This window comes from Sus scrofa, chromosome 16, assembly GCF_054392235.1.
Source record: "Sus scrofa isolate SSC_HxYL_T2T_F1_AM1 chromosome 16, Sscrofa_HxYL_maternal_Yorkshire_Landrace_v2.0, whole genome shotgun sequence".
NCBI lineage: Eukaryota > Metazoa > Chordata > Mammalia > Artiodactyla > Suidae > Sus > Sus scrofa.
Window position 1 is genome coordinate 65401999 of NC_139398.1, and position 22655 is coordinate 65424653.

The 22655-nt window shown below is 43.1% G+C and overlaps 1 protein-coding gene and 1 long non-coding RNA gene across 14 annotated transcripts in view; one reads left to right on the forward strand and one right to left on the reverse strand.

Moving 5' to 3' along the window:
* LOC102158145 (uncharacterized) overlaps positions 1-22655 on the forward strand; it is a 96039-nt gene that overhangs the window by 62706 nt on the left and 10678 nt on the right. For 2 of the 7 annotated variants that reach the window (XR_014830885.1, XR_014830883.1), the window contains exons 4-6: positions 525-632; positions 2911-3062; positions 5022-6598. This is a non-coding gene — a long non-coding RNA (uncharacterized LOC102158145). Of the gene's footprint in view, positions 1-508; positions 633-2910; positions 3063-5021; positions 6599-8650; positions 8734-10061; positions 13497-14948; positions 14999-15236; positions 15346-15606; positions 15930-22655 lie in introns of those variants that run through there. The other 5 variants (XR_014830886.1, XR_014830878.1, XR_014830880.1 and 2 more) reach the window with 5 other exon arrangements.
* KCNIP1 (potassium voltage-gated channel interacting protein 1) overlaps positions 1-22655 on the reverse strand; it is a 422695-nt gene that overhangs the window by 21079 nt on the left and 378961 nt on the right. The gene's annotated exons all lie outside the window — the stretch shown is intronic.

Below are 22655 nucleotides of genomic sequence, written 5' to 3' on the forward strand. Positions count from 1 at the left end.
TAGGGCCACGCTGGCAGCATAATGGAGGTTCCCAGGCTAGGGGTCAAATACTAGCTAGCCTACACCACAGCCACAGCAATGCCAAGTCCTTAACCCACTGATCGAGGCTAGGGATCGAACCTGCATCCTCATGGATGCTAGTCAGATTCGTTTCCACTGAGCCACGACGGGAACTCTGGTCATGTCCTGATTCTTAGCTGTTACCCATGAATTTAACATTTATACATACAACACGGGCCAAATGTAAAATTCCTGCTTATAGAATGTTGTGAATTGCTGGTCTTAAATTCTACATTGGCAAATCTTTCCAAGGTGTGTGGATGTGTCTAAGACACTGGAAGTTAACAGGAGGAAGCTCTTAACTAATGCCATTTGAATGGCAGGGGACAAGGAGGGGTTGCAGGGAAGGTTTCAAGGGGAGGTGATAACTTATTTGAGTCTTTGAGGAAGAGTCTGCATATGCAAAGATGCAGAAGGTTAATGACCCTGGAATTGAAACTTGTAACAGAGCTGACCTCTCACAGAGAAAAATAAGAAAAGGAGGATCAAGAGAATCATGTCTATTTGGAAAGCTTCCAAGATAACCTGCCCTTTAGAAGCCATGACTCTGGAAGGAAGAAAAGCTCATTAAGGTGAGCCTGCAATCCATGATGCTTTTTTTTAAATTAAAAAAATTAAAGTATAGTTGACTTACAATGTTGTGGCAATTTCTGCTGTAAGCTTAGTGAAAAAGTGGATTTTAAGTGGCATGGGTGATGAGATTGAGAAACTGAGCAAAAAGGCTCTACTAGGCAAAGAACATGAACAGAATTCTCAGCAATCTGGGAAGACACAAAGTGGATCAGTGCCACAAAGACATTCAGGACTTGAAGGGCCCAGAGTGGAGGGGCCAGAGGAGTGAGCCTGACAGCCTGAGCTGCTTATTCTCTCAAAGCTTTTGCTAATTCCTTAGTGACAGAGGTCAAGAAAAACAGCAAAAGCCACAGCCAAAATGTGATAGAACCAAATGGAGCTTTTGATGAGCTCACAGTGTTGAGAGGCAACTGTTGGGCTTCCAGGTCTTCTTAGGAGAAGGGTTCCTAACAAACACCAAGGCTTTCAGTTTGACCCCTAAAGGACTACATTCTAGGAGTAAGAACAAGTTAGAAACAGATCAGGCCTTATGAGGATTGAAATCCAGCCTTAACGTGTCTCAATCCCTATTTGGATTAAGTTTATCTGCCCCTACTCTATTACTTTCTAGAAGCTGAAGACTCAGCTATATAGTTTACAGTTTTTTTATTCTAATGTCTACGTTTCATTGAAAACTTGCCAGATATGTTAAGAAATGGGCCCAAAAGGAAAAAGATAGAATACAGTAATATAGTAATAGATTTATGGAATCTAGATATTACCTATCAAGCATGGGCTTTAAAATGATGAAATATTTTAAATGAAATAATGAAATATTCTCAAGAAAATAGATTAAAAGATGGAGAGTTCCACCAGAGAGACAGAATACATATGAGAAAATAAGTTTAAAATTCTAGAATTGAAATATGTATTATCCAAAATTAACAACTAAATAGATCAACTTAACAGTAGGTTAGCATAGTAAAAGAGAAAATGATTTGGTAGACAGGTCAAGAGAAAAATATACCAACTGATGCACAGAGAGAAAAAAATGGAAATACAGATAACAACATAAGACATGATGAAAGGTTCTAACATATGTATAATTAAAGTTCCCAAAGAAGGAGATAAAGAATGATGCTGAAGCAATTCTGAAGAGACAATAAATGATAATTTTAAAAATGAGGCCAAAAAAAAAAAAATCAAGCCAAAGATTCAAGAAGCACTACAAACCTCAAGCAGATAGACACAGAGAAAATGACATCTAGGAACATATCAATAAAACTGCTGAAATACAAAGACACAGAAAATCTTCATTACAAGAGAACAATCTTTAGGTTATAACCAAACCCTAACTAAATGCTGCTTGCAAGCATAAGGGCACAGCAAAGGCAAAAGTGAAAGAATAAAAAAGGATACAGGATGCAAACACAAATCAAGAAATGCTTGCATGGCTATTTTACTATGAGATAAGGCAAGAAGTTTTGCTGGAAAGAGGGAGTTTTCATAATGAAAGGGGCAGACATAAAAATTCTAAATTAGTATGCAATAATAATATAGCCTTGAAGTACATTCAAAGCAAAGGCTGACAGACCAAAAAGGAGAAATAGCAAATTCACAATCAGAGTTGGAGATTTAAAAACACCTCTCTCAGTAACTGATAAAACAAAAGATGAATAAAGGGTATAGAAGATATGAGCAATGTGATAAACTTGGCCTCATCAACACACATAGATCTTTTTACCCAACAGTCAAAGACTACTACACATCCTTGTCAAGTACACATAGAACACTTACCAAAACTGACCATTTGGCTCCTAAAGCCAATCTCAACAAAGTTCAAAGAACTGAAATCATTCAGAATGCTTTCTGTCCAAAGTGAAATTAAACAAAAAATCAAGAGCAAAAAGAAAACAAGAAAACTTCCAAATGTTTGGAAATCAAGCCATATGATTTTAATTCCTAAGTGTCTCATGTATCAAAGAAGAAATCTCATAGAAATCAGAAAGTATTTTGAACCAAATGATAATGACATATCAAAACTTGTGGGATGCCATTAAAACTGTACCCAGAGGGAAATCTAAAAGAGCATGACATACTCGAGCTGCAAATAATTTATGTGACAGTGTGCGCAAAATTGAATGCTGAGCTATCTCTTGATATCATATTTCTAGTGTTTCTGGTGGTTCACTTTTAATGTTGCCTAAACTATGTTGGTTACATTAGAGACTATATTAGTGATGACATGTAATTTTTTTCTCTCCCCTAAACATGGTTTGTCTGTTTATTCCGGATAAGTTTAGCACCAGCTTTTGATTGACAACTTATCCCAGTGTAATCAGGGGTGAAAATCCTTGTTGGTGCCTGAATGGAGCAGAGGAGAAAATAAGTTCTATTTGGTCCTTAAGCGTAATCCTAGAGGCTGAGATTCTTACAGCAAAGGCTTGGAGGTGAGTCATAAACTCAAGCAGACACACACAGCACACAACTCATCAGCTCTGAATTTTATAAACTTAACGATGAGTCCCAGGAGTGCTGAGCTGAGCCTTGATAAAGATTTTTCTGAGCATTCCAGACATCTTTTTTCAGTCTTCTTGGTTCAATAAAACTCAAATCATGTTTTGCTCCAAGCGTTTGTTCTCTTAATCTTGAAACCCTCCTGCCCCTTTTAAGCAAAATTGAATTTATACATTTCTCATTCATTTACACCTCAGTCCTGAAAATGTTCTGAAAAAAACAGAGTCCTACCAAAAAAAAAAAAAAAAAAAAAAAAAGAAAAAAGGAAAATCTTTGAGTTTTGCTACTATCTATCTATCTGCTACTTCCATTAGATAGAATGTTTTCTGGATGAAATGTCCTAAAAATTCTTCCATATCTATAGTATATTTCACTTCTCTGACCTTTCTCCTCAAATGGGGGTGTTTTTGAGGGTGGCCTTCAACACACTGGGTGGGGGTGTGGAAGGGGCATATCAGATGCACCTTGCAATTTCTTGGGAGGGTTGTGGTGGTAGAAATTGTCAGGAATGTAATACAATTATTAAAAGTCCATAAAGTCACTGCACAGATGGTGACATAAGTCACAATTCTGTTGGCTGTGTGATGGTGTAACAGTCACACATTTTCCATCAAGAAAAAAACCAAGAAACCCCTGGTAAAGAAATGATTCATCCAGACCCAGAGTTGGCAGGAAAAGGAGCCCTAAACAGTGTTTCAGGACAAGGAGCAAGGCCACATACATTAGAGACTCTTGTGTCCCCTCATCTCCAAAGCAACATTTCTGTCCTGCTAAGCCCCTGGCCAGGCTTCAGAGCAGAAATTAATGTCAGGTTCACTGCAGTGTCTCAGCCACAGGCAAACATCTCTAGATAACGTTTTAAGTGGACCTCTTTGTCTGGAAAAACTGTCCCAGGATGAAACTTTTGATGATTTACTTAGGTAGCTCTAGCAGTTTCTACAGCTCTAGGAGGGAATCAGTTATATCCTGCCACCAGCTAGTATTCAGGAAGCAGTGGGGAAACCTCCTGCCGTTTCTCCTTTGGTCTCAGTTGGACATTGCTCTGAAGTTCTAGCACATGGAGACAGCCAGTTAATGAGTGGTTAATGAGCAGCTGCCCTGCTTTGGGGACAGAGGATATGCTACCCGGGATGAGTGGGTCTAGAATATATCTGCAGAAAATCAGAGGACTACATGGTGGAATATATTATGTATATATTTTACAGTTGCACCTGAGGCATATGGAAGTTCCCAGGCTAGGGGTCGAATCAGAGCTGCAGCCGAGGCCACAGCCACAGCCACAGCCACGGCAACACTGGATCTGAGCTGCATCTGCAACCTACACAGCAGCTTGTGGCAACACTGGATCCTTAACCACTGAGCGAGGGCAGGCATCCAACCAGCATCCTCACAGAGACAATGTCAGGTCCTTAACCCACTGAGACACAATGGGAACTCTCATGGTTGGATTTTGTTACTTCCCTTGACCGAGAGGCAAAAATGTTTTATTGCAAGTGAGGAGAAGGAAAAAATAGTATCCGGGGGAAAAGGATGCTTTTAGTTTAAAGATGGAAAAACGAGGGTGCGGCAAGAGGCTGAAGGAATTACTCAAAGGAAAAGTAAAATTGCCACATGAATAAGACATCTCAGTTTGGCATAGAATTTTCTCTTCCATGGGAACTCACTGGATCAAGGTCAGGCTAAGGTGTCAAAGGCCTTTCAGTCTGATTTTTTTGAAGAGTAGGTCACTGCCATCCAGATAACTTGACAACTTGCTGAGTGGTGGCTTCCAAGCAGAGGGCTTGCTTTGATGGGCTGGTAAATGTTTAACAACTGGCTCTTGGGGGAGGGGCGGAGCGAAGCATGCTTGATACCGTTTTCTAACTGCCTTGGTATAAATATTCCCACCATAGCCTACTTCAGACTATCAACATGAAGTCATTGAATACAGGTTTGGAAAGTGAAGCTCATGATCCACCAGTATGACCTGACTCCATCACGTTATTGCTGCTATTTCAGGAGAGTGAGCGTCTGCTTAACTATCCCAAACTGGTGTGCCAAAGACCTGAAAACCAATGCAATACTCGAAAAGTACTCCATTTCATAGAATAGGTTTAGCCCCTGTAATCCAACCAAATAAACCCTTTCTTTGTGGTTGGTGGGAAAATAAACTTCTGTACACCACTGCAGAATCATCACAAGCAGGGAAACAATGGAGACTGGCCAAGTAAGCTTTTGCTGGAATTCAGTATTAATGTATCCTCAGAGTAAGGGCCTGTCTTGGTGAGCTCAGAGAGCATGGTAATAGTTTTAGAATTGATCTAATCATTTCACTGCCCCTAGGAGGCATGTGGTCATTAGACTAATTTGAGTTATAATCATACCTGTCTTGTAGCTGTGAATCCAAATGAGATAAGACATGTAAAGTGCTCCCTGCATACAGTAGGTGCACAAAAATGTCTTTCCCACCTTCTCGTGGATTAAGCTTGGGATTTTAAGGGTCATTCTCAATAGCAGAATTCAATAATCATTCTGTTAGACACTTCCTAGGTCACGATAACACCTCTTCTGATGGATCTAGTTAATTACATGTGCTTCTCTTCAAAACTGGAAGATTTTCTTGTTCAGTGATTTCCTCCGTCAGAGAGGCACCCAGTTGCCAGTTCAGGTTGGACGTTAAATAGCCAAAGTGGATATTATCATTCGATATTAACTGCCACGGACATAAGCAAACGCAAGACTCTGGATGAAAGAGCATCAAGCACATCCGTCTGCAGACCGCCGTGGCACAGGCCAGAGTTTCTGGGGGTGGCGGGCACCAGAAACACAGGACCTGGCGTGTTAGTAAATAGACATAATAACTGCCGGTCATTGAGAAAATTTCCTGCCTCTTCTCCCCTACCGTTATTACATGGCTCTATGTCCTCTGCCCTTAATAATCCAGACAGTCACTGAGTGCATTGTTTTGGTCCATTTCCTAACTGGAGAAGGGAACTGGATGTTACCCTCAACTGGAACGCGAGCTGCCAAGTGCAAGGACTGCAGCCAGGTCGTCTGAGAATGTCTGTCTGCCTGCCCAGAGGCAGGGAGAAGATGGCAGAGTGTCATCTCCAGGACTCAGCTCGGAAGCCTCTTAACTGTGCACTTAATAAATGAAGCCTTGGCAGACACACCTTGAATTATTAATGAAGTTATTCAGCTTTGATTGTTTCCTTCTTTGGGGGAAAGGTTATTCACTCAAATGCCTTTGATTAGACTATGCAATACATCACAATTGGGCCTATTTTATGTGCAACTTTATGGTGATAATAGTTCTGTCTCATTTAGAAGCAAATCAGACATTATGAACTTCGTGATTTATTAATGTATTGATTTCTATAAATGTCAGTGCATCTCACATCCCGTCAGAGAGCTCGAGAACAATCAGTGCAGGGCCAATAAAAATGTAAAATGAAACCATCATAAAAAAGGAAAGACTGCCTGTTAAAAAGCTCTGTTGCCTCTCTGAATTGTTTCAGCGTCCAGCTCATTACCATGAAGGCACCACCCTCCCCCGCCTTGTCCCACAGGAAACAGCCTGCACAAGGCTGTCTGGGAAAGCTCTGTCTGGTTGTCTGTTCTGTGCAGACTGAAATAAAAGACAAGACAGAACGTTAAGTCGGACCTCGAGGGTACCCTGGAGTCTGTGCCCAGACTTCTCATTCTGAAGAATAAGGCGTGCCTCTCCATCAGCTTCGCCCCACTATGACCCATCACCTCCCTGTTGAATCTTCTCAGTCAAGCCCAGATTCCCCAGCTGGCATGGAATGGTCTATCCTGGGGGCCCCGTTTACTGTTCCAGAACACTTCCCCACAACTCCGGGGCATGCATCTTTTGCAATAGCCGCAGAGTCTCCTGGTATGTAGACCCTTGCCTCTGCCAGAGCATGTGATCTGCTGACCCCAGTCAGCCACCCTTGAAACCTGGCTAAGAGCCATCTCTTCTGGGCAACTCTCTAAGACCACCGCACAGAAAGCATCCTGTTCTCTCTGTCCAAACTCCCGGAGCACTTGCCTCTTAACAGTCCCCCAGTAGGTATCGGTATCTACCTTTGGGGGTTGCAGCTTTCATTTACAGAAGTGGGGTGAGGTGGAGTGTGGGTAGGGAGGCTGTCTGGTTCCCACTTTTGTTTTATTCTCATTCACTTCATTCCACTCCCTCGGGATGTCTAGTAACTGCTTTGCACATAGTAGGTGCATAGAAAGCACTCATTGTTTGTTAAAAGAATGTAGAGCTATTAGGAGCTGAATGGGAATTACATTGAAGCCCAAGGCAGCAGCCAAGAGACTATCTGGAAAGCATTTGGCTTAGTGGCTAATTCCATCATTTGAGAGTTCGGTTCAGAAATCACCATCTGGCAGTCCACAGAGTATAGATGTTATCTCATGTCTTTTGAGTATGAGTTTTGCCAACATGTATTTCACATAAAATATGGACTTTTGGCTTCTCTTCAGAAAACTGAAGTTACAGCCATGCAGGCATGCATTATCACACAGCACAATTGGCTGGGGCAGAGGAGCAGCTCCTCACTTTAGACAGAGTGTGTGTACTCTAATAAACCACAGACCCCACTACTCCCTATTTTCTCTCCAACACTAAGCCCAAGGGAGGGTTGTTTTCTCTTGTCACTCATTTACATTACTTGCTGAAGTCTGTGATCTCTGTTTAACAGCCCACTCCCCTCCTACTCCATACCATATTATTCCAAGTGACTTTTATGTGTTTTGTGATAATCCAGAAACATGACCGAGTTTTATTTTGGGGGGTTCCAAGCAACCTGGAGAAATAAGAGTGCCCTGTGATTATAGGGGACCTAGAGGATTCAGGCTGTGTCCTGAGATGATGCTTCTGTGCTACTAACATCACATGGGTCAAGACTGGGTTTGACTTGCAGGTTCTGCTTCAGTGTATTTTAGTAGCCTTCTATTTTATGGAGCACTTTCATATTGCTAGCTCCTGTGAGATATGTGTTATATCATTCCCATTTTACAGAGGAGAAAACAGATTCAGAGAAGAAAGAGGAAATATTATCATTCCCTTTTTACTAGGAAAAATGGCATCAGAGATCTTATGAGACATCCCTGAGGTCACAAAGATGGTGAGCAGGAGAGCAAAGACTAATCTCATCATCTGATTGACAGATACCTTCTGGCATAAGGGACCATCCTAGGGGTCACTCCTAGGCCTACCCCTATGTCTTTGTGGTTGTTTCTCTGTCTCAGCAAGTTGGGACCACCTGCCTCTACCCAAGCTTCTCACATTTTCTGTGCTTGAGAACTTGTAGATCCCAGTCTGTGGCAGGAGTGGAGACAACAAACAGTTTCAGGGGTTGCCTCCTCACCTCTTCCCATGTCCCCAGCTCTTGCCATCCATTTAGCGTTCCAAATTTTGTTTCCCTCTTCTGAGCCAAAGAACAGCCTTCAGTCTGGGTGACAAGTTGTAGAAGTCACTGAGAATAAAAGTTACGGAGAGGTACTTTTATCCTGCCCTCTAACTTCACAGATATGACTCCTGGGGCCCAGAGAGGAAACTGGACTTGTCCAAGGTCACTCATTGGATCCCTGGCAGGGCAGGATTAAACTCAGGTCAGTCCTGGCAATTGCACTGTTCTTTTCCTAGCATCATTCCCTCATTCAACAAATAATTACTGAGTGCCTACTAGATGCCAGCCACTCTTCTAGGCACTGGGGATAAGGCAGTAAACAAAAGGTGGTAAACAGAGCAGTGAACAGAGGTGATGATGTGTCCCATGAATAAAAATAAAGCAGGATTACAGGACTAAGGAAGAACGGGTCATGGGAGGCACTTTTTTATACAGAGTGGTCAGGAAAGGCGGCAGCACAACTGGGCATCGGTAAGTGGGGACAGTGATGAGCTTTGCAGTCAAAATGGTCAGGCTTGAGTCCCAGCTCTGTGGCTTAACAGCTGATGAGCCTGAGCAAGTTACTTCCATCCTCCGAGACTCACATAAAATGGGCACAGTAACACTCATCTCCCAGTCTGTTGGGATCACAGGAACCACTGCATAGAGAGTGCCTGGTTTGTAGAAGGCACGCAAAAAGTTTCCTCCTTACTTAGTGTAGGGGGCTCAGCTTTCTAATAGGTATCTTTGCTTGGTTATGAGTGGGGACAACCTCCAAAGAGCCCCATAACACTCCATCAGCCAGGGTGGCCAGCTGGAAGACTTTTGTAGTTTAAGAGGATGAAGGAGCCAGGATTAATTATCTGAGTTAGTCTGTGAATGCATTAGTGGGGCCCAGGGCTCTGAAACTATTTAATCTGAGGAGTGGTGGGTAGCAACTGCTAAGCTTGGAGTGATGCTTTGAGGAAACCTTCCAGATTGGAGCTCTGGCTTGGAATCCACAGCCCTTCTGAGAGAAACAGTATTTCTCATCATAAGACAGATGTCTCATCGTGGCTTATCATAAAGCTTAAGTTGGATCGAAGGAGTCTTTGAAAATTAAATCTCAAATACCAGAAACCCAAACAGGTTCCACTCTTGTTTTCTCTGTGAAGCCTTCCCAGGCCTCCCAGGCTGCATCTCAAGTCCTGAAATGTTCTGTCTGTAATGATCACTTCAATGGGATTATGGGTTTGGGTAACTGAGGCACCCTTTCCTTTTCACCTTCTAGCTTTCTTTACTGTTTGAAAGAGTTTTAAGCTATATGTATGGATTGCTTTCATAATTTTAATGTTTTGGTTAAAAATATTACATTTTGAGGAGGATAATGGTAAGTAGATGCCATTTGTTTCACTGGGAAGCTGGTCCTGCTTAAGTCTGGGCTAGTGCACATTGGTGGTTTAGTTGGGTTTGTTGTGATGTTACGTCTGTGAATCAAATTTTTTCAAATAAAACATGACATTGTGGTGATCATTCGTGCTCTTCACAAACTATTTCTGCTTCTCATTCCAGGCACATATTTGGATGCACTTCCAGCTCCTTTGAAGTAGGTATGATCACGTGACCAACACTGACCAATAACATGGGAACAGGAGTGTGATGTGTGTCCCAGGGTGGAGGTAGTTATTAAGCAAATGATTTCTGAATTACAACTGAGCAAAATGCTATGGAGGAAAGGTATGAAATGCCATGGGAACTTAAACGGCAAGGCCTAGCCTTAACCACGGGGCTTCTCTGTCACAGTCCAGAAGGACGAGAAGGGGATGGCCCAAGGGGAGACTGAGGGCAGAGGGAAGTAACAGCCTCTCCAAGGACTCTGCAGTGGGGAGAAGAGAAGCCTGCTCTAGGAGATGAGAGAAAGCCCCCCAATGTGTCTGGAAGCTGGGACATGGTGAATAAAGGACAGAGAAGTGGGAGGCGGGCGTGAGCCATATTGTGCTGGGCTTTGGGGTCTGTGTTAACAGTTTTAGGAATGGCAAAAGCAAAACAAGTACAGTACAGAGGGTTTTATTTTTTTTTAAGAAGCCAGTGTAGAGTTATGAGTTATTCAGTGAGGGCTGACATTAATCATAAGAGGACTGAGACATCTTCGGCCCCTCCCACTTGCTGGGACTTCAGCGAGCAAGGCTTTGCAGCACAATTCGCAGGCCGATGGTTTTGTACCCTTCCTCTCCTTGCTGGCTCATTGCAATGAGAGCCTCTGTTAATCAAATAGGTCTGAGACCTTGGACTTGGTCTCAGTTCTTTGCAAGTGAGGGAAAAGGAGGAAAGTCTGTTTCTCCTTATCAGTTAATAAAACCTACAGTTTGAGGTATTTGAATTCGCAGCTCGGATGCCAAGGGACCTGGTAATTCCTATTTAGAATGCCAAAGGCTGAGTCAGGCTTGGCTGGAGATCTGACTCCATGGTATCAAGAATACTACAAAGCTGCAGAAAATCTCCTAGGACTGTAAGACTTTTTTCTAGCTAATCAGTAATTTCCTTCTTCTTCTTTTTTTTGGCTGCACCCTCAGCATACAAAAGTTCCTGGGCCAGGGATCAAACCCACACCAGAGCAGTGACAACACTGAGCCTTAACCCACTGAGCCAGCAGGAAATAAGAATTTCCTTCCTTATTCTTATTTTAGTTAGTCCATGACCCTGCAGGGGGAAAGCAGGTCCTGGTAGCTGTAATTAAAAGAGGGAGATTAAATATGCAAAAGAGACGTGATCATTATTGAAGCAAAGTCTAGGAAGGTAGGAAACAATGGGACCTGGATTAAGAATGTGGGTAACCTTGTAGGTATTTTAGGTTCTTTCTCATAAATATTCTAGAAGTGGGAAAAAGCAGGTTTGGTAAAAGAGAAGATTTCTATCTGTCTGTCTGTCTCTCTCTTTCTAGCACATTACACATAAAAATTTTTAGCAGTGGTTATCGTGAAAGTTGGGGTTTGGGTGGATGTTCCATGTGTATTTTCTGAACTTTCTGCAATGAGCAAGTATGAATTTCTAAAAAGAAAAAATCCAGAAAGGTTAAAGTCGACTTAAAGAACAAACGTGGTGTACCTCAGAAGCCCTGGTGCTGGGGGTTGGGGTGGGAGGACCCCAGAGATTAGTGCTGAGATAGGGACTCTTATTTGCAGAGGAGCCTGGGAAGCCAGGCAGTGAGGATGGAGTGCCTCTGGTTTGGGGAAACTCTGTGTAGTCTCGGCAGTGTTATATTTATCAGTCTTGGTTTCAGTGCTGGTTAATGGTGGGAACAATCCCTGCTTTTTAGAGATTTCACTGAGTTAATGAATGAAGGTGCCACAGGCATGGAGTACAGGTTCAGCAGGTATTAAACAATTCCTGGTCACTCTGCCCTGACCTCTGAAGAAGAAAGACACAGCCTGGGGTAGAGGCAGTGGTTTGGACAGGATGCTGTCCAGTCTGCAGGAGGCATTTTTCAGACATTGGGGGATGGGAGTTGGGGGAGGGTCTTCCATTGATAAGAACAGTGACTGACATTTCAGAAGCATTTCCTAGGTAGTGGGGTTGGCGTCTAGTGCTTCATGTGCACTATCTCACATAACCCTCCCCAAACCCTGTAAGCTCCACACTGATATCCCTTTTGAGACAATGAACCCGAGACTCAGAGATGTAAGGTAATCTGCCCAAGGCCACACAGTAAATGAAAGACTTGACACTCAAATCCAGGTCTGCTTGATGCCAAGACTGTGTTTGTAACTGCTGTGATATATTGCACTAGCTTTATAGCTGTATTACACTGGGTTAAAATTCAAGCTTTGCCACTTGGATGGGATCTAAGCCATGTCTCAGGGTCCTTCCTCCTGGGGGCCAAATGTGACAAGGCATGTGAAAGACCTGTGCCTGCCGCCCAGCAGTGCTTGTCATGTGGTGGCTCCCTTGCTCTCACATCTGGGTCCCTAAGAGGACATTCCCACAGTTTTTCAGTCTTCTGAGGAAGTTTCTCAAAGCAACGCTGCTGAAAAAGCAATTTTTTGCTGTAGCTGTGTGGATAGATTTTTAATATTTAATTAGAGAGACCTTCAGCTTGGAGAGAGGGCAGGACTTGTTATTAAATCCCCGCTGCTTGGTCTCCCTCACTTGCCCGTGGGATTATTCATTCATTTTCAGTCACACAATTTAATATTGCAACAGCTAATGGGGAGATGTTGATAATTTGTAAAACTGGTTGGTCCCGAGGCCACTGGAGAAGCTCTACGCCTAAGCCTGATGTGGGGCTAAGGCAGATTCTCGAGAGAGAGTGCTCCCGAGAGCTTTGTGTTTATTATATGCAAACCTTCCTGCGTGCCTTCTGAGATGCCATGTTGGGAGCCATTAAGATTAGAAAGATGTTCACTTCATATTTGCATCCTCAAGGAGTTAGGACCTGGGGATTCCTGCATACATTAAAGAGTTTTTCTGGTAAAATTCTTAGCTGGGATTTGTTTTAATCAGATACATTAAGACACACAGACATGAACAGACTTGTTATGAAGGAAGAAGTTTTACTCACAGATCCCCAGACACAGAAGTTACCTTGTGTCGATGCAGGGCCATACAGGGAAGCACCAGGGTTGGTCAGGAGGCAGAGATGGATGAGAGGGGAGAGCATGGCTCAGAGATTTTGTTGGGGATTTTTGTGGGATGGAATGGGAAAGGAAGGGTGGGTTTGCTGAGTAAGCTTATGATTGGAAATTTTAGGAGTTCCTATTGTGGCTTAGTGGGTTAAGAACCCGACTAGTATCCATTAAGATGCGGATTTGATCCCTGGCTTTGCTCAGTGCATTAAGGATCTGGCATTGCTGCCAAGCTTTGGCATATGTTGCAGATGAGGCTCGGATCCCACAATGTTGTGGCTATGGCGTAGGCTGGTGACTGTAGCTCTGATTTGACCCCTAGCCCAGGATCTTCCATATGCCATGGGTGTGGTCCTAAAAAGACAAAAACAAAAAACAAAAAAAATTGGAAAGTTTGAATATCTGGCCACAGGAGTAGTCCCTACTTGTCTGACAGGCCCTGGGGAGATTTAGGGCAGAGGGAATGTTGGCTTGGGGTGTGGGAGTTAGATAAAGAAGATGGTTGGGTTCTAGGCTCTGGATTGGTTGGCTTGCATACAAAGGCACACTTGCAAGGTAGTCATTTACTAACCCTAGGAATGAGCTAGCTATCTAGAAGGGCACTGTCTCCATGATGAAGGCCCCAAATGCCAGAGCCTCAAGAGTACAGAAAATAAGAAAATAAAAGTCAATGGAGTTTGGTTCTGCAGTTAGATAGACAGGTGTGAAAAATGCCTACCTTGACTTTCCTAGCTGGGGCATTGCATGAACATCCCTGGGACTCAATTTCACATATTCAGTATCACCTCCAAGGATGACTGCAAAGCTCCAGCTTTCAGCCTCTAGGGTCAACCTTCCCATTGGATTCTCTGCATGAACAGGCAGAAGAACCTTTGTCCAACAGTCATTCAGAGAGCACATAATTATGGAGTATCTACGATGTTCCAGGCACTTTGGCAAGCAGTGTGTTTACAATGGTGATGTGGTTTTTGTCCCCAGTGAAGTTATGGTTTGGTGCATGAGAGCCTTAACCTCAGAATCACAGGCACAAATATAAAATTATAACTGATGAGTGCTGCAAGGGGGAGCTTTTGGTGCTATGGGGTGGCAGGGGGCTGTGGTTAGTGTAGGCAGCCAGGGAAGATTTCCCTGAGGAAGTGATGGCGCATATGAAATCTAAAGGCATGGTGCTCCCTAGATGGGAAGGTAGGAGCGTGTGTATGGGCGTGTGTGTGTGTGTGTGTGTGTGTGTGTGTGTGAGAGAGAGAGAGAGAGAGAGAGAGCGAGCGAATCAGAGATAGAGTCAGAGTCACAGAGAGACATTCTAAGTGACGAGGGAAGATGGAGTGGAGCTTTTCAGGAGCCTCCTGTGTAGAGGCTCTGGGGAAGGAGAAGGAGAAAACAAGATGTTCACAGGAAATACATCTGACTATGTCCCCAGCTTTAGAGGCTTCAGCGGCTTCCCGCTGCGTGTGCAGGAGAAAGGCCATGCTCTTTAATGAGGCGGTTGGGGCCCTTTATGATCTGCTCCCTTCTTAGCTTAGGTTTTGTCTGTTGCTTCTCTGCTACCCACTGTCACCCTGCTACATAAACCTTCACTCTCTAGAACATGACTTCCTGGGTGACATTTCCATACCTTTGCATGTGCTTCTGCCTCCATCTGGTGCCTGATTTCCTTTTCTCACTGCTGGGTTATTTCCTGAGTCTCCTTCGGATCTATCCCATTGCACCGCACAGCTCCAGGGGACACTGTTTAGACTACAGTGTGAATGGTTCTTGTTGGAGTTGTGCAGCTCTGTAGAAAATGTCACCTCCAGGGCTACTTCCTCTGAAATAGAAGTTTTTCTGTCTTTTCCAGATAATCAGTATGACAAGATCCTCCTCCTGCAGCATCCATCACATGGCATGGTAAATACAGAAAGGCTTTTCTGTCTCTCTTGACCATGGGCTCCTCGAGGGTATGGCAGGTTCAGGCAATCAGTTAACAAATATGTATCCAGCTCCTATTTTGTGCCAAGCACTGTTCCAGGCACTGGCAACATGGTCACAAATAAGTCAGACAAGTGCTCTGTTTGTTGGGACGGAGCTGTTAACCAAATTACCACTCAAGTGAATTGTATAATTATGCAATTATGAATTGTTTTAGGTGCTGTGATGGAAAAGAGTGGAAGAACATGAGTCAGAAAAAATCAGAAGGAACATAATTTAAGTTTGAATGAAGGAGAGTCTGAAGACATATAAGCTGAAGGGGAAAGGTAAGAAAGAGTGGTAGGAGAAGAGTTTCGGGGAGAGGGAACAGCAGCATGTGTGAGGATTATGAGAGGAGAACGACCTTGGGCTTTTGAGGAACTAAGTGGAGGCCAAGTGGTGGAGCGGAATGACAGAGGGAAGAAGTGGCATCAGATAAGACGGCAGTTGGTCAAATCAGCCAACTTCAGTATTTTATCTTTAAAGCAGTGGGAAGCAGAGTTAGCAAGTTTATAATTGCCCTAAACTGACCTAATTAAACTTAAAAGCCTTCTCTCTGCAGCAAGAGAAACCATCCACAAAATGAAAAGACAACTTACTGAATGGGAGAAAATATTTGCAAATGCTATATGACAGATAAGGGATGGATATCCAATATAGCTAAACAGCTTACACAACTCAACATCAAAAATATAAACAACCTGATTTTAAAATGGGCAGAAGAACTGAATAAATGTTTTTCCAAAGAGAAAATGCAGATGACTAACAGGCACATGGAAAGATCCTCAACATTGCTAATCATCAGGGAAATGTAAATCAAAATTACAGCGAGATATCACTTCACACCTGTGAGGACGGCTATCATCAAAAAGAATGCAAATAACAAATGCTGGTGCAGATGTGGAGAAAAGGGAACCCTGCTACACTGTTAGTGGGAATGTAAATTGGTGCAGCCACCCACTGTGGAGAACAGTATGGAGGTTTCTTAAAAAAACTAAAAACAGAACATGACTCAACAATTCCAATCCTGGGTATATATCTGAAAAAAACAAAGATACTAATTTGAAAAGATATATGCAACCCCAATGTTCATAGTAGCATTATTTACAGTTGCCAAAATATGGAAGTAACATAAGTGCCTATCAACAGATGTCAATCTGTGCCGATCAAGCAGATGTGGTGTATGGAATACCACTCAGTCATCAAAGTGAACAAAAATTTTCCTTTTGCATCAACATGGAGGGACTTGTAGGGCATTGTACTCAGTGAAATAAGTCAGACAGAGAAAGGAAATGCTGTATGATATTACTTATATGTGGAAAAAAGAGGAGAAACTAGTGAACATGACAAAAAAGAAGCAGGCTCACAGATATGGAGAACAAACTAGTGGTTACCAGTAGAGAAAGGAGGGGGAAGCTGGGGTGGGGGAGTGGGAAGTACAAACTATTGGGTGTAAGTTAGGCTACAAGGATGTACAACATGGGGAATATAGCAAATATTTTGTAATAACTGCAAATGGAGTATAACCTTTAAAAATTGTATGAAAAATAATTGTCCCAAGACAGAGACTCACCCAACTATCCATCAACAAATTGCTAGCAAAGTCACACAATAAAATGCTATATAGTGATGTGAATAAATTGACTATAGCAATCCAACGATATGGATGAATACATAGTGCAAAACCAAGTAAAATTAATCTATTCTGTTAGAAGTCAGGATGATGATCATCCTTGGGGAGTGAAGACTGGAATGGAGAAAATGTGGGGCTTCTGAAATGCTGTAATGGTCTTCTCTTGTGGGTTTTTTTTTTTTAATCTGGATATTGGTTACATGGGTTCTGGTGCATATTTCAGGTTTTTTTTTTTTTTTTTTTTTTTTCCACTTGTTTGTTTTTCAAGTATATTCAGAAGGAAGACCTGCTAGGAGAGTGTTGCAGCTGGATGAGAAATCCATCCTTCTCTTTGAAGAAGATCCATGAGAAGCAGAGTTTGAATCACTCTGGCAAAGAAAAGCCACTAGATTTGCTGATATAGTGGACAGGGGTTTGAGGAATAAGGATGGGGAGGCGACAGGGAAGAAATTCCAGGCTTGAGCAATTGTGTGGATGGTGTAACAGTGCTGTGCAGTGGGGAAGGCTGGGAGAGACCTGTCCATTTTTCTCTGTACCCCTGGCTCCAGCAAGGGGATGTTAAAGAGGCTGGGTTTGATTAATGCTGACTCTTCTTTGGCTGTTGTAAATCAATAACCTAATGATCAGGGCTAGGAGAACAGCTAGTTACCAACCTGTCTTCTACACATTTCATCTTCTGAGGATAGTTCAGAACTATCTGCTCTCCAAATTCAACAGCTTTTCGTGGAAAGGGTCATGGATCTGTCATTCAGACAGAACACATCTATTCTTATGTTACAATGCCAGGTTATGTGCATAGGCACATATATGTAACAACTTCATATGTTCGTCATGACTCTGGATGTTGAGAATAGAAGAGAGGACATTTAAAGAGAGCTTCTCAGTGCAAGGTACTATGCTCAGTGCATTTCATACCCTGCATGTCTACTCCGTAATACCCTCATGAGGATTACTTTATACAGTCATTTTCTGGTTATTAGTCATTAAGAGACAGTGTTGGAATCTGAACTGTGTTTTTGATGTTGCCACATTGCTTCTGTCTGGTCAGGGATGAAGGTCTGGGGACCATGCGTCTTAGTGGGTGACGGAGGGCATCTCCCCATCTCAGTCTTCGTGATAACAGGAGGGAGTCCTGATGCCCAGAAAGTGCTTGGAGATCTCCAAGAGAGAGCAGCTCTCAGGTTCTCCTTTGCCCTTCTTTAAAAAATGTTTTCCCGGAGTTCCTGTCGTGGCGAAGTGATTAACGAATCTGACTAGGAACCATGAAGTTGCAGGTTCAATCCCTGGCCTTGCTCAGTGGGTTAACAATCCAGCGTTGCCGTGAGCTATGGTGTAGGTTGCAGACACGGCTCGGATCCCGCGTTGCTGTGGCTCTGGTGTAGGCCAGCGGATGCAGGTCCGATTCGACCGCTAGCCTGGGAACCTCCATATGCCGTGAGAGCGGCCCTAGAAAAGGCAAAAAGACAAACAAAAACAAAAACAAAACCATGTTTTCCCATAATGTCTCTTTACTGGATAATAAAAATGAACCATCTGTGGTTCACTGGGAAGCGTGTCTCAGGCTTATTAAAAAATATGAATTTTTACTTTAAGATGAGATGGCCATATTATTCAAAATTGTAAGCCAAAAAGTATTATATATTATTAATTTTATTTTTAATAGACATCTTTCTTATAGATTAGCATTCTAATTACTTCTGAAAAAGTGGGCAGCAGGGAAGCGAGGTTTCCAATTAAAATTGTCCTGAAGATAAATTGAGGTCTCTGGCTGAGAGCACTCCAGCTTTTCCCCGTCTAGGAGCAAGAGCATCTGTCATCCCAGAGGGGCCAGGCTGGGACTCTCATTTGTGCTAGATCTGCCCGAAGAGTTTGAGGTTCTCCTTGGGCATATACTGGGGTGCTTCTAGGCACCGTTCCTCCAAAGGCACCAATGGAGAGCTGCACAGGTGAAGGTAAAAACCATCAGGATAGAACTGCCTCCAGCCTGCCTCTTGCTGCCTCTCTCCTCCCGGTCACCTGCCCTTTCTAAGGTCCTCTACTCTTTCTGCTTGCTAATCCCTCCCTAAGCAAAAACCACAACATGCCTGCTGCAGCTACAATGGCGGCTCACAGTATGTGATCACAGGAGAATTTCTGGGTCTTTCAAATGCTTCATGTAATTGTAAAATCTCAGTATTCCTAGTCTGATTGAAGTTCATTCATGTCAGTTCAAATCAGGTGGTGCAGACTGAGAGCCTTCTGTGGTCAGATGTTTGCATCTGTGTAGTTGGGGAAGTAGAAAGTCTTAGATGGGGCATCCAGGGAGTGTGGCTCGAATTCCGTATCTGTCATACACGAGTTGTGTGCTTCTGCAATTAGGTCACCTGCCCCAAGGCATTTCCTTCTATGTGAAGGACACTTGCTTCTCAGGGTCTTCCTGAGGATTAGGTGGCTACTCAGGACATGGCACATAGTAGGTGTGCAGCATATGTGGCTCCTTTCTTTTCCCATCCTGCTCTTCCAGTGTGAGAAGGTGACTTGGTGAACCGCGCTCTGACTCTTGCCTGGGAGTCAATCTGGCGCTGTCTTTAAGGAGCCATGTGTAGGAGGGCTGCACAGGGCAGAAAGCACTGAGCCACATCCCTTGATCTCTGGTTCATTGTCTTCTGCCGGGCTAGCTATTTCCATTCTTTGGGTTTCAATTCCTTCTGCAATTAAAAGAGGAGGTGGGAGGACAGGGGCATCGGATTTCTACTTTTCTAGCCTCGGGCAATTCTCTCTATAATTTTAGTTATTAATCAATTATGGATCTAGTCTCCAGAAACTTCTCTAAAGTCACCTTGAACCTATGCTATTTTCAATTTATATTAATTTCCTCTTGAGATACCAAGTTTCATTAAGTTTATTGGTTTAGGGTGAGTCAAATTTCTTTTAATCGGTCCTAATTTACTTCTTTTAATCTAACTTTAGTATGTTTAGGATTTGCTGAACATTTACTTTTTTTTTTTAGCAAACAAGCATGTCCACACTCTCTATATTCAGATTTTAGGGAAGAGAAGATTTATATAAAAGAAGTTTAATGAATTCCTATTATGTAAGGATATGCTAAATGCTTTCACATCTTTTCATCACCTTTTATTTTCCCAGCAATCGTGGGAGGTGATATTAATATCCCCAGTTTGCCACTGGTCAATGTAAGTCTCAGGAAGCTTAAGTGACTCTCTCAGGGTCCTACAGAGACTAAGTCCAGCTATTTCTGTGATGTAACATTTACACAATGTTGCAACAAAATGTGGCTGTGTTGTAAAGATGTGCCCAGCTTCTTTCTGCCTTTCTTCTCCTCTTTACACATTGAGAGATGGAGGTTGCTATTCCTGGAGTTACTCAGCATTGATTCTTTGCTTCTTGAGACCTGGAGGATTTTTTAAAAGCCTCCAAGTCTTGTCTGACAAAGCCTGGATTGGAGACTCTAGAGAAGAGGTCCTCCAGGGCTCCCATCTAACAGCCTGCTTCTTTTCTCTTGCACTTGGCCTCTGTGGTAGCTCGGGATAAAGCCGTTGACTTCTGCAGCTTAATGCAGAACTGGCTGAATAGCAGCCCATACATTCCATACCATGCACGTTTAATTCCATCTGGCCAGTGAGTGCCTTGCGTGTTTGGGGATCTTTACTTAGGTGGTTCTTGGGGAAAATTGAGGGCATGTATATCAAGCAATTTTTGAATTATGTCTCTATTAGCATCTGTGAATGTCTCCCCAGGGAAACTAGGAAAGCTCTATTAGCTGAGTAGTTTAAAACAGGATTGGAGGAAGCAGTGGGGGAATATTCCATAGGGAGAAATAATTACAAACAGCACTTCCATGTAAACAGGTCTTAATGTGCTTTTTATATTGGATTCCTGAGAGTGAGACTCTGGGGTGGTATCTCAGCGCCCCCTCCAGGGCTGCACCCCTGAAGTGCTGGGAACTGAGGCAGAAGGCTCAAGAGGGTCCCTGCTGGCTCCCTGGGCTCCAGAAAGCCTCTTAGACCAGGGCAGGGCTGAGCTGTGGGCAACATGATAACGGCATTGTTGTGCGACCTTGAGAAAGTGACCTTCCCTTTGGGCCCTTGTGGAGACTGTTTATAAAGTGTTAGCACTGAGCCAAATACTTTCCATACAATTCACCAACACCCTGCAAGCTGGGTTATAAGACCTCATTTTACAGATTGGGAGGTAACTACCTTGCCCAAAGTCATTAGTAAGCAAATGGCAGTTTAAATGGAGTTTAAATTCTGGCCTCTGACTCCAACTTGAGGGTTATCTCTGTGACACCAGATCATGTCTATGCTCTTTAGGGTGTTGTCCACTGAACATTCTATGAAATGTATCTTTTTGGTACCAGAAGCTTGGTGATCTCACCTTGGCTTTTGCAACTCTCTCTTATTTATGCTCTAGCAGCCATGGGAACAGATATACCACTCATTCGTTCTGTGTTTTATTTATGACTACTGCTTGTTTCAGTGTTCTAGGGGTTATGGCTCAGGCCCAGTGCACCCATAAAGCATTCTAACTGATGGTTGGTTGTCATAGTGATGATGCCGTAGAGAAATGCTATGGCCCTGGCTGGATTCCATCCCTTCTAGAAGTCTACCTTGAAAGCAAGTACATGGATCTTCTTACATAAAGTGGAATCACAGAGTCATTAAAACTTCAAGGTTGGACAGGCCTTAGTTATCATCCAGGAGTTTTCAAACTCCTATAATGGCAAATAATTCTTTAATCAAAGGAAATTTTGCTTGGTGGCTAAGTATGTAAATTAGATGAAAACAATCAGATGCTGGGGTTACAGTGGGAGATCAGAAGAATGTTGTTTTCCTTCTTCAAATATTGTATGGTGGTCCGTCAGGAGATTTTGCCTCTCACCATTTGGAAATTAGCAATCTAATTCAACCTGCTCATTTTATAGTTAGCTAGGGCGAGCCCAGTAAGGGACACTGATGTGCCTGAGGGATGGGGCTGAGGTTGGAGTCCTTTTCTTTTCTTAACCTCAAAGAAATGGCATTGAGAATATCCCAGAATTGGGCTTGAAAGGATCCTAGGTCCTTTTCTACAAAGAGGGATGGTCATTCGTTTGTGCGTTAATCCATTCATTCATCAGCTTTTACTGAGTATCCATTTGTCACGTAGGACAGCCTGCTCTATTCTTGGCATAGTCTCTGAACCATCAAGGGATTACCCCAGGGCAGGGCAGAGGGGAAGGGCAAGCTTATGTCAATATTTAGGATGTGTATTAGAAAAGTAATAGAGAAGTTTGGAGAAGAAGCCAGGCTTTGGAGGAAAACGAAGGCCTACAAGAGACGAGGGAGAAGTAACTATGTATTGTGTGGAATGCGGTGTCTTTGTTGGTGAAGTCGGAAGCCTTTGTCTTAAGCTGCCACATGCATTTCAAGGTGTGAGGAAGCTTTGGCGATAAATCCCTGAGTTCAACATTCATTAGTAATTTGTTCATTCATTCAACACTTCTTAAGCATCTGCTATGTAGCGGGCACAGTGCTGGGCAGAAGGAATGTATGGCGAATGGGGCAGACATAATCACTATCTTCATGAGTCAGCCCCTCCCCAAGTCTCCCCTTTGTTTGTGGGATAAAGACACTTGCTCATTTGTTCATTCATTTAACAAATGTTTGTCCTTGGTGCCAGAACCAACTATCCCCTTTTAGTTGATTCCCTGAGGAGGCACAGCTTATCGTGACTCCTGAGGGGACCAGTCACCCCAACCATTTTCTCTCTCGTTTTAAAAATAAGCAAATGTGAAAGCAGCTCACAGTCTAAAACCAGTATACAGTTGTCTCTCAATGTCTGCAGGGAGATTAGTTCCAGGCCACCCCCTTCCCCAGCAGATACTGAAATCCACAGATGCTCAAGCTCCTTATTAAGCAAAATGGCATAGTATTTACATATAACCAATGCATCTCCTCCTGGATACTTTATTTTTTTAGAGCTGCA